The 12,417-nt window shown below is 36.3% G+C and overlaps 1 protein-coding gene across 12 annotated transcripts in view; it reads left to right on the forward strand.

Annotated features, from left to right (window-relative positions):
* The window catches only part of ADK (adenosine kinase), a 505,936-nt gene that overhangs the window by 40,283 nt on the left and 453,236 nt on the right, over window positions 1-12,417 (forward strand). The window lies entirely within an intron of this gene.

Raw genomic sequence — 12,417 nt, forward strand, 5'->3', positions numbered from 1 at the left:
TCAAAACAAAATCTGTACAAAATAAGCAGTCATTTCTCTATCGCTGCGTGCCCTTCTCCCATCTCTGTCCTGTACCCTGGTCTTTTGGGAACTACCAATTTACTTTCTGTTTCTATGGATTTGCTTATTCTGGACATTTTACTTTATATAAATAGACACATACAGGATGTAATCTTTTGTATGTCTTAATTTCACTTAGCATGATGTTTCTCAAGGTTTCTCTAAGCTGTAGCATGTTATCAGTACTTTATTCCATTTATGGAGGAATAATATTCCATTGTATGAATATATACACACTCTATCCGTTCATCGATTCATGGACGTTTAGGTTGTTTCCTTTTTTGTCTATTGTAAATTAAGCTTCTATGGACGTTTGTGTTTGAGTTTTTGTGTGGACATATGTTTCATTTCTCTAAGATATATATATTGGAGCGGAATTGCTGAGTGATATGATAATTTTGTGTTTAACTTTTTGGGGAACTACTTTTTTTTTTTAAAGCAAAGTTTATTGGGTGATAGTACAAAGCTGCTGAAAAGGGGAACCAAGGAGGTTTCCATTGGAGTTTCCAAGTCTAGGGATTTAAAAAAAAATTTTTTTAAAAGATTTTTATTTATTTATTTATGAGAGAGAGAGAGAGAGAGAGAGGGAGAGGCAGAGACATAGGCTGAAGGAGAAGCAGGCTCCCTGCAAGGAGCCTGATGTGGGACTCGATCCCAGATCCCGGGATCACTCCCTGAGCCAAAGGCAGACAGATGCTCAACCACTGAGCCACCCAGGCATCCCTGGGATTTTTTTTTTAAAGATTTTATTTATTTATTTATTCATGAGAGACACACAGAGAGAGACAGAGACATGGGCTCCTTGTATGGAAGCCTGCTTCTCTCTCTGCCTGATGTGGGACTCAATCCTGGGACTTCAGGATCATGCCCTGAGCTGAAGGCAGGTGCTCAACCACTGAGCCACCCAGGCATCCCACTACTTAACTTTTCTACACTGATCACACCCTTTTACTTTTCTATCACTATTGTATGAGAATTCTGTTTTCTTGCCAAAACTTGTTCTTTTCTCTTATTTATGTATCCATTATTTTGAAAGATTTTATTTTTGGGGGCCACACCCGGCTGCCTTGTTAGTGGAGCCTGCTACTCTTGATCTTAGGGTTGTGGGTTTGAGCCCACATTGGGTATAGAGATTACTTAAAAAATAAAATCTTTTTTGATAGTTTACTTTGATGCACAAGTTTTTAATTTTGATGAAGTTTACTTTTTTCTGTTCTGTTCTTTTGTGGTTCTGGTTTTTCTGTCATCTGTGAGAATTCATTCTAAATCCAAGGTCACAAAGACACATGTGTATGTTTTCTTCTAAGAGTTTCATAGCTTTTAGCACTTAAATTTAGATGTTTGATTTGTGTTAATTTTTGTATAAGATGCTTATTACAAATTCAGTTGAGGGATGTCTGGGTGGCTCAGTGGTTGAATGTCTCTTTTGTCTGAGGCCATAATTCCGGGGTCCCGGGATCAAGTCCTGCATCTGGCTCCCTATGGGGAGCTTGCTTCTTCCTCTGCCTATGTCTTTGCCTCTCTCTGTGTCTCTCATGAATAAATAAATAAAATCTTTAAAAACAAACAAAAAAATTCAGTTGATTCTTTTGTATGTGGAAATCTAGTTGTTCCAGCACCCTTTCTTAAAGAGACCATTCTTTTCCCCATTGAATGCTCTTGGTACTCTTGATGAAAATCAATTACCCTAGACTTGTAGATTAAGCCTGGATTCTCAGTTCTATTCCATTGATCTATATGTCTGTCCTTTTGCCAATACTACACTATTTTGATTGTTGTAGCATTGCAGTAAGTTTTGAAGTAGTTAGGTTAGGGAAAAGCCTATTGATAAATAGTGTAACACTTACTGGTGAAAGGCTGAATGATTTTCCCTAAGATTAGAAACAATTTAAAGATGTTGACTCTTACTTCACAATGTATACAGTGGTCCTAAAGATTCTAGTTGGGGCAATCAGAGAAGAAAAAGTAAAAGACATGTAAAATATTTAATAAAATCTACAAAAGAGCTACTACTAGTTCAAGAACTATTATAAAGCTAGTAATATTCAGGAATCAATTTTACAATAAAGTTTTGCAATAAAATTTACAGTAATCAAAATAGTGATATTACCATAAAGATATTATTGGCATAGAATAGAAAATCTGGAAAAAGGTCCACACAAAAATGGACAACTGATTTTTTTACAAAGGTGCAAGGCAGTTTGGTAGAGAAAGGATTATCTCTTGAAGATATCTATCTGGTGCTAGAACAATTGAATATCCACATATAAAAATCCCAACTTGGGAATCCCTGGGTGGCTCAGCGGCTTAATGCCTGCCTTCAGCCCAGGGCGTGATCCTGGAGTCCTGAGATAGAGTCCCACATTGGGCTCCGTGCAGGGAGCCTGCTTCTTCCTCTGCCTGTGTCTCTGCCTCTTTCTCTCTCTCTGTGTCTTTCATGAATAAATTAATAAAATCTTAAAAAAAATAAAATAAAAATCCCAACTTGGACCCATGTTTTGCATCATATAATTAACGGATAAAACTAAATGTCAAATCTAAAACTATAAGATTTCTGGATGTTAACGTAGGAGAAAATCTTTCTGACTGTGGTCTAAATCAAGATTTCTTATATATAAAATGAGCATGTTTTATAAAAGAAAAAAAATTGATGATTTGGACTTCATCCAAATGAAAAATTTCTGCTATTGGAAAGGTACTGTAATGGGAATGATAGGACAGACTACAGGCTGGGAGAAAATCTTTGCAAAGCATATGTCTCACAAAGAACCACTGATCAGACTATATGAAGAGCTCTCAAAACTCAATCAGAAAAGAAACAACGCAATTAAAAAATGGGCAAGAGATATAAACATTCACAAGGATATATGGATGGCAAGCACATGAAAAAATGCTCAACCACTTTTGTTATTAGGGAAATGCAAATTAAAGCCATGATGAAATACTACTACACATTTGTTAGAATGGCTAAAATTTTAAAATTGAGCATACTAAATATTGACCAGGTTGTAAAGGAATTGGAACTTTCTGCTCATGGCAAATGTAAAATGCTGCGCTGAGTTTTATAATCTTAATTAAAAAGTTAAACGTACATCAGCTGTTTGATCCAACCATCCCATTCTAAGGTCTTTATCCAACAGAAGTGACAGCAGATGTCCATACAAATACTCACCAATGTTCATGGTAACTTGGTTTTTAATAGCTGAAATCTGGACGTTACCTAAATATCAGCAGGTGAATCATTAAGCTGATTATTCACTCGTATGGTGGAATACTAGTCAGGAATAAAAAAGGGATGCATTGAATGTTGACTGGATGAAACTCCAAATAGTTGTGTTCATTGAAAGGTGCTAGATAAAAGAGAGAACATATTGTATGATTTCATTTATATGAGATTATGGAAAATGGAATTTAATCTGTAGTGGTAGAAAACAATATTTGTTTTATGTGCATGGGGCAAGGTGTGATAGAACATGGGAGGGAGAGATTATAAAGAGACAGGAGGGAGTTTCTAGGGATGTGTTCATTATTTTGATTATGTGATGATTTCATGAGTATAAATATCAACATTTATCAAAATGTATACTTAAAATATATAGGGTGTAATATGTTAGTTATACCTCAAAGCTTTATAAACAACAACAAAAATCAATTGAACATCAACTCATGAATTTGAAGTTAGAGCTCCTTCATTTGCTTAGTGTGAGAGATTTTGTTCAGGAAATCAATTTATTAGTCCCTATTTAAATAAAATGATATATAAAAGTACAAAGAGAAAGTAAGAAATTTGCAATTTTATGATGTGTATAACCGGTGTTACTATTTTGATAAACATGCCTCCAGATATCTCTTAGGCATATACAACCTATAGGTACATGTTTGTGTTTATGGGATAATACTGTGTATAAGGTAATTTGCTTTTTTCTTACTCTACACTATATTTTGGATATTTGTTTTTATTTTTATTTATTTTAGATTAAATTTTTTTTTAGTAATCTCTACATCCAGTGTGTGGCTCGAACTCACAACCCCAAGATCAAGAATTGCATGCTCTACCAACTGAGCCAGCTAGGAGCCCCTGGATATTTGTTTTTAAAAGTTCATGCAAATGTGAGCAGAATGATTATGATCTGGCAGCTGTGTGCTGATACTACCCATAGCTCAAGTAGCTTCTTTGTTTCATTAGCAGCTGATCCTAAAAGGCCAGCTGAAGCTTAATATTTTTATTTTGGGAGGGTTTTTATTTTTAACCTTGATTTTTAAATTAGTACTTGGAGATAAAAAGCAAGTTTTGGACCCTAATCATAAATGTAAAGACTTTCATATTCTTAACCCTAATAGTTTTTTGTAGAATATACTTTGAAAGTATTGTTTATTATTTTAGTAGACTAGGTTTAGTTTACATTTCAGACTATGTTTAAGTATTTTTTACATTTGGGATGTGTAAAAGTCAATTTTTCCAGGAATAATTTCTGGGAATAGGTACTAAGTAAATGAAATAAATTTGTATTTATTAGTATCTTACACTATGAAAATGAGTTAACCATCAAAGTTTTTTTGATAAAGTATGTGTTCTGTTTCTGATTTTTAGGAAAACTCTCTGGCTTTTTCAATAAAAAAATTCTTATCAATATACAACTAGTGCTAATTAAAAAATAAACTACTACTGAAGGTTTATAAGGAATAACGTTAGTTTTTTTGCTGTATCTTCTACCTTTCCCCTTGCTTTTATCTTATCCCTCCATAAATGCTATTTTTCCAAAAGCAGCCATTTTTAATTCTGTTAGCTGTTTTTTCCTTTTATCTGGTTGGTTCTAAACAGTACACTAATATTTGCTGTGTACGATTTTGATAAGGATGTTTGATTGGAGAGGTAAAGAATAAATGTTCCTTTAATATAGGGAAAGGTTACAAGATCATGATTTCATTAGGATGGTTTCCAGAACACAGCATTCTGCTAGAGTGGCACCCTTGATCTTCCATTCCCTGTGGGAAGAGATAACCTAATCATGTTCCTGATGACAGTGGAGAGGATTTGCTCTGTCCTTCTGAGAACTTTGCTTTTGCCATTCTTACCAGAATTTTTATAATCTCTTGATGTTTAATTTTTGAAGAGTCTGATTACTTACCTCCTTGCTGACCAGGTTTTAGTAATTACTAACAACTGCTATACATTCCTGAATGTTGACTGTGACACTAAGTGAACTGAAGGTTAATTTCTCGTGCAAACCATCTGTCTAGCAGTCCCAAGCTTAGGGACTGTTTGAGGTCTATCTTATTAGGTATTTCTTGGGTTTGGTGGTTTTTATTTATTTACAAATGTATTTTTAATTTTATTTTTTTAAAAACTCTACCCCCAAGGTGGAGCTCAAGCTCACGACCCCAAGATCAAGAGTAACATCTTCTACTTACCAACTGAGGAGCCAGCTAGAAGCCACTTGAGTTTGTCAGTTTTAGATATTGTATATTGACTCCTTATTGTGATAGCTTGTGAAAGCTTTAGCTTTCTTTCACCTACCATTTCATCTTCCTCATATTATTAAATTATGTCCAAACAAATCAATAATCATTGTGAACAAAATTGTGGACTGTGATTATGTATAAAACTTTTTGTTTTTCTTCCAGTTACTTAATTTTATCTTGTATTCATTTGCACCATTTTCTGTACAATTACTGAAATTTTCAAACCACTCTAATATTTGTCACATGCCTATTAACCTCTCGCCCTCTGACTCCTCATTCCTCAAAATCAGTAAGTCTCCAACCTCTTTTTCTCTGGTGACCTCCTGTTTAGAATTCTCTATCTTTGTGCTCCAAACTGGACTGGTTGTAGTATTAGACATTTTTTTTCCCCCTTTAAACAGCAGTTTTCCTTGAACTTACCTGTGACTTAACCATTTTGGATCTCTTGTTTCCTACACCTCATATCTTCGTAATTGGTTTTCTGTGTGTGTGGGGGGGTGGGGGGTGGGGGGCATAGCCTCAGTAGCTTCCTAAGAGAAAGAATATGTGTACATTTTTACATATAGTACATTTTTTAAATCCTTGCATATGTGTGATAATCTTTAAAATTTTTTTTCCTTCACATCTTATTGATTGGTTAGATAGAGTTTCCTTTGCGAATTTTGAATCTATGTACCATTGCCAGCACATCAAATGCATCTCCCTCCTTTATAGATCACAGTTTTTTCTCTGTGGAAGCTTTAGTAGTGTTGTTTTGTTTTGTTTTTTGCTATTAGTTAAATTATTATTATGTAACATTCTTGTGTTATGGATATAATTTTTTTTTCCTGTCTAAGCATATTAGAGATGGTTTTGTTTTTTGAAGGTTCCTCTTCTATTTCCTGCATTATTTCAGTTTTCTATGGATTGGTTCTTTTCTGATTATTTATCATAGTCTTTCTCCTTCACAATGGAGACTTTCCACTAGTATTAGGTGATTTTTGGCTATCAATTCCTATTTAAGGATAAGATATTAAATAGTCATTCCATTTATAGGAATAAAAAAATATGAAAGGATATGTTCAAAACAGTAACAGTTGTGGAAGAGTAGATTGGCTAGGTAGATATTTTATTTCAACACTCTGTACAATTTAAAATTTTTATAACATTCTGAATTGTTTTTATAATTTTTTAAAAAAGCATTTGGGATGCCTGGGTGACTCAGTTGGTTGAGCATCTGACTGCAGATCAGGTAATGATCCCAGAGTCCTGGGATCCTGGCTTTCATGGTCAACGGGGAGTCTGCTTGTTCTTCTGCACTTCCCCCTGCTTGTAATCTGTTTCCCTCTCTCTCTCAATTAAATAAAGTCTTTTTTTAAAAAAATGCTTTAATAAAATTATCTATTGCTGTGTAACATGTTACCCCCAAACTTGACTGCTTAAAGTAACAAACATTTAGTATCTCTCAGATAGTTTCTGAGGATCAGGAATTTGAGAGTGTGGCATAGTTGGGTGGTTCTTCTTTAGGGTCTTCCATCAAGTTGCAGTCAGTCTCTTGGCCAGAGAGGCAGTCATTTCAGGCCTCAGCTGCGGCTGGTGGATTTGCTTCCCAGCTGACTCATTATTGACTGGCCTCCATTTATAAGAGCTTTTGAACTCAGGGACTCAGTTCCTTATCTCATGGACCAACATATGATTTGAGAGAGGAAGAATCATTCTAGATGGAAAACTAGTCTTTTTTTATAACCTAATCTTAGGAGTGACATGATATCACTTTTGCCAAATGTTATTGGTCATACAGACCAAATCTGGTATAATATGTGGGAGGGCACTACACATGAATATGAAAAATAGGAGGCAGAGAGGGGTTAACAGAAGAAATACTGTGATAGCCAGCCTCAAAGATGGCTCCCAGTGATCCCCTCTTGGTATTCCCTTGAGTAGTCTCCTCCCACACTGTGTCAGGGCTGAGCTATGTAAGGAATGACATACGGCAGAGGTGTGATGGTATGCTACTTGACAGATTAGGTTGTCAAAGACTGTGGTTTCCACCTTAGGTGTTCTCTGACTTGTTTGTATGCATACTTTTTCTTTTGGATTACTCAGTCTGGGGGAAGCTAGCTGCCATGTCTTCACATTCAGGCACCCTACCGAGAGACCCAGGTGACTGCAGATAAGGCCTCCCTGCTCTCACAGGGAGTGAGGAACAGAGACCTGCCAGCAACCATGTATGTGAGCTTATAAGTGGATTCTCCATCCTCTGTTGAGCCCTGAGATGACTGCAGCTCTGGCTCACAGCTTGATTGTATCCTCTTGAAAGACCTTGAGCCAGAATCCGTTAACTAAGGCACTCCCGGATTCCTGACCCTGAAAAACTGTGTGGGATGATAAGTATTGTTTTTATCTGCCAAGTTTTTTTTTTTTTTTAATTTTTATTTATTCATGATAGGCACACAGTGAGAGAGAGAGGCAGAGACACAGGCAGAGGGAGAAGCGGGCTCCATGCACTGGGAGCCTGACGTGGGATTCGATCCCGGATCTCCAGGATCGCGCCCTGGGCCAAAGGCAGGCGCCAAACCGCTGCGCCACCCAGGGATCCCTTTTTTTTTTTTTTTTTTTTAAGCATTTTAAAAAACTTATTTATTTATTTGAGAGAGAGAGCACAAGCTGGGGCAACAGACAAAGGGAGAAACAGACTCCCCTGCTGAGCAGGGGGCCCAGCCCAACTCTGGGTTTGCTCTCAGGACCCCAAGATCATGACCTGAGTGGAAGGCAGATGCTTAACCTACTGAGCTACGCAGAAACCCTCTTTTATTTTTACCTTTTTTTTTTTTTTTAAGATTTTATTTTTCATTTATCAGAGAGAGAGAGCGAGCTTGAGTGGGGGGAGGCACCAAGGGAAAGAATCTCAAGCGGACTGCACCGAGCCCAAAATGGGTCTTGATCCCACCACCCTGAGTTCATGACCTGAATCAAAATCAAGAGTTGGATGCTGAACCGACTGAGCCACCCAGGTACCCTTAATCTTCCAGGTTTTGGGTGAATTTGGTACATAGCCAAAGGATACTACTAAATATAACAAAAAAAATGTTTTTTCTTTTTCTTTTTTAAAAAATATTTTATTTATTCATGAGAGATACAGAGAGAAAGAGAGAGGCAGAGACACAGGCAGAGAGAGGAGGAGGCTCCATGCAAGGAGCCTGATGTGGGACTCAGTCTCGGGACTCCAGGATCATGTCCTGAACTGAAGGAAGGCAGGTGCTCAACCACTGAGCCACCCAGGCATCTCCCCCCAATTTTTTTTCAAATACACAGCCCACACCCCACATTCAAAACCTCATTGAAAGGTTGGTATGCATAGGTTGAGTTTGTTGACTAATAGGACTTTATTGTGACTTGATTATACTAAAAGCCTATATTTAAGGGGTGACCCCTAATATTATTAGTATTTGGAAGTCTGTGCTCTGAGTCTCTTCAGTTTCTTTACAGAAAAGTCTTTCAAGCCTCATTACTTTATTCTTTGAGCTGGATAGGGTAAAAGAGCAAAGATAATATAATTAAGTAGGTGGTTTGATCTGACCCTCCTTATCTTTCCTGTTTTGCCTGTTGCCTCTCAGTTAAGAGATGTTTCTGTTTGGTTTCTAATTTATTTTAGGAATTATCAGTTGTTTTGGTGAGATGATAGTCTGTTTCTCTACTTTTAGCTCCATGCCTTACCCAGTTCCTATGAGACTTAGGGCTTCTGCAAGTAGCTAAAGCTTGCCTATCATATATAGCCTCTTTCAGTTGCAATTGAGATTTTAATTTTTTCAGTTAGCTAAATTCCTCATTCGCTTTCATTTTTCTTTTTTTTTAAAGATTTTATTTTTTTAAGTAATCTCTATACGCAGTGTAGAGCTCGAACTCACAACCCTGAGATCAAGAGTCTCATGCTCTACTGACTGAGCCAGCCACGTGCTCCTTGCTCTCCTTTTTCTGAAGATTGAGCCTGTAGATTTTTACCTTTCTTTTTGTACCTTTATTATTATTTTAACAGAATCTTGGGAGAAAGAGTAGATAGTCTCTTTGCCATATTTAAGTGAATGTCCAAGGGGTGTATGTGTGTAATATTTCACAGTCATTATATGTGTGCTAGCATATATAACTACGGATTTGTAGAATTTTTGAGATGGATTGGAATCTGGAGATAACTCTTTACCCATTTTATAGCCAAGGAATAGACTCAGAGAAGTTCCATGTTTTGCCCATGATTATAGTTAGCAGTATAAACCTAAGATGGAATCTGTGTCTCTTGACCCTTATTCCTTTCCTGTTCCACCATGCCTTCTAACTACCTTTATTTCTTAACTAGATTATTAAATTATTGATAATTAAAGGATATTGTATGAGTTAATAATAACTACATGCCAGGTTTTGAGGATTTTAAATGAGTAGGCCTGGTTTCTGCTTCATAAATAAACACTGGATAAATAAATGATTATCTTCCTTTAGGTTCAAATCTCTTTGATTGCTGGTTTAATTCTCTAAGTATTTAATAATATGTTAATTTATGTGATCTTGTAATTTCTTCAACAAGTGATGTTTAGTATAAAAGAGGTTTTTTTTTTTTCTTTGTAGTTTCCTTTGACTTTCTTGGCTCTCATTCTTTTCTGCTTCCTAACTAATCTCTTATTGAAAGGGAGCTCAGTGGTTTTTTTGGTACTAGGTTTTTTTTTTTTTTTTTTAATTTATTTTAGAGAGAGAGAGGGAGAGAGTGTCAAGCAGACTCTGTGCTCTGCATGGAGCCCATCATGGAGCTCCATCTCCGGACCTGGAGATCTCTACCTGAGCTGAAAGAGTTGGCCGTCTAACAAGCTGTGTGGCTGCGGTGCCCTGTACTAGGTTTATGATTAAATATCCATAGTAGAAGCCTTGCATGCAGGGTTTATAAACACTGTTGAGGAGAGACACAATTAAGAAAAGTATCTTAGTAAATCTGTAAGATAAGTCTGTAAACTCTTGTATTTTAGGTACATGGTAACATTGTTCTGGGTACATGTTAGGTACTTCGGAAGTAGCATCTCACTGAAAAAAAATTTTTATGAAAAGAGTGGGATTTTAGGGCTACTGGTTGGCTCAGTGGTTGAGCGTTTGCCTTTGGCTTGGGTTGTGGTTCCGGGATTCTGGGATTGAGTCCCATATTGGGCTACCCACAGGGAGGCTGCTTCTCCCTCTGCTTGTGTCTCCGCCTTTTTGTGCCTCTCATGGATAAATAAAATCTTTAAAAAAATAAATAAAGTGGCATTTTAGGGGTGCCTGAGTAGCTCAGTCGGTTAAGTGGCCGACTCTTGATTTCAGCTCAGGTCATGGATCTCAGGGTTATGAGATTGAATCTCCCCTCAGGCTCTGTGTTCAGCAGGGAGTCTGCTTGAGGTTCTCCCTCTCCTTTCTTCTGCCCCCTGACCCATACGTGCTCACCCACTCTCTCTTTCTCTCTCTCAAATAAATCTAAAAAAAATAAATAAAGTGGGATTTTAAGTGTTCAGTATTTAAAATTAATGAGGGAATTAAAACTTTCTTTTTTTGCCTTTAGATATATTTTTCATATAATGTGTTTGTCCAGCTTTCAGAGCAGTGTTTTAAAGAATCAGAACCATCATATGCTAATGATCTTTGCGTATTGGCCTGCGCACTGCAAAGAGCTGAATCTAAAGAATGGCCGATCCATCCAAAAAATATTCAAGAGTATAGAGAAAAATAAGAATATAATGAAATTTTAAGAATTGTCTGACAAAAATAACATTTATTCAGCACGTAGTAGGTGTATATGGTATCAGTTTAGTCGTCTTGACAACTTTATGAGGTAGATATCTCATATAAAGAATAATTTGGATTTTTTTTTTTAAAGATTTTATTTATGAGAGAGAGAGAGAGAGAGAGAGAGAGGCAGAGACACAGGCAGAGGGAGAAGCAGGCTCCATGCAGGGAGCCTGCCATGAGACTTGATTCTGGGTCTCCAGGATCAGGCCTTGGATTGAAGGCGGCGCTAAATTCCTGAGCCACCCAGGCTGCCCTAATTTGGATCTCAAGAAATTTGTTCGTGTCCCAAAAAAGAACACCTAAGTCATTGTGAGGAGATTTGACATACAGGTTTGTCTTAATTGTAAAATCTCTATTTTTTATCTCTCTTAATTTTCTGCTACCTTACTATGGAAATGTTAATTTGACAGTGAAAAATTCAATTATATGTCCAGGTTTTTTCAGTGTAAGTTATGGTAGATATGTAAAGGTTTATAAACTTAGTGAAATTGTGTTTTCCTTCAGTAGTGTATAGTTGAGAAAAACATGTGTAATTCACTCTAAAAATTATTAATATTTAATTTTAATTAATTCATTAGAGTAGATTAATAAATCCTGAGTGAGACTTTGAAACATTCAACAATTCTCTCCTTGACTAAGATTTCAGAACAATGCACTTCTTGTATGAGTTGGTATGTTGCCTACAATTGACCTGTTTTCAGAATACAATAAGCATTGCCATCATTCTGAAATACCAATTAGATACTTATTTGTATTTAAAAAACTTCTCAAAAATATCCTATTGTTCATTTAAAGATTGTAAAGCCAGTTTTTTTCCCCCGGAATTAAAAAAAAAAGTAAGATCTTTATCTAATTAAAAGAAAAGCAGAATTAAGTTACTCAGTTTTGATGTGTCCAATTTGTCAAAATATTAAGACTGAAAATAAGTAGGAAAACTTAAGGCAGGAAGTAGGCTATTGAAAATAATCTTTTTAGCATACTGAAGAGACACATTGGGTGTAAGGGGAGGGTGAAATGTGGTGTATATAAATACTTCCAGATGAGTGTTGACTAGTAATGGAGAGTAAAGGAAGAAGTATATAGATAAAGAAGCAAAGGAATGTATGACAGGTTTGT

Source organism: Canis aureus, chromosome 4 (genome assembly GCF_053574225.1).
Source record: "Canis aureus isolate CA01 chromosome 4, VMU_Caureus_v.1.0, whole genome shotgun sequence".
NCBI lineage: Eukaryota > Metazoa > Chordata > Mammalia > Carnivora > Canidae > Canis > Canis aureus.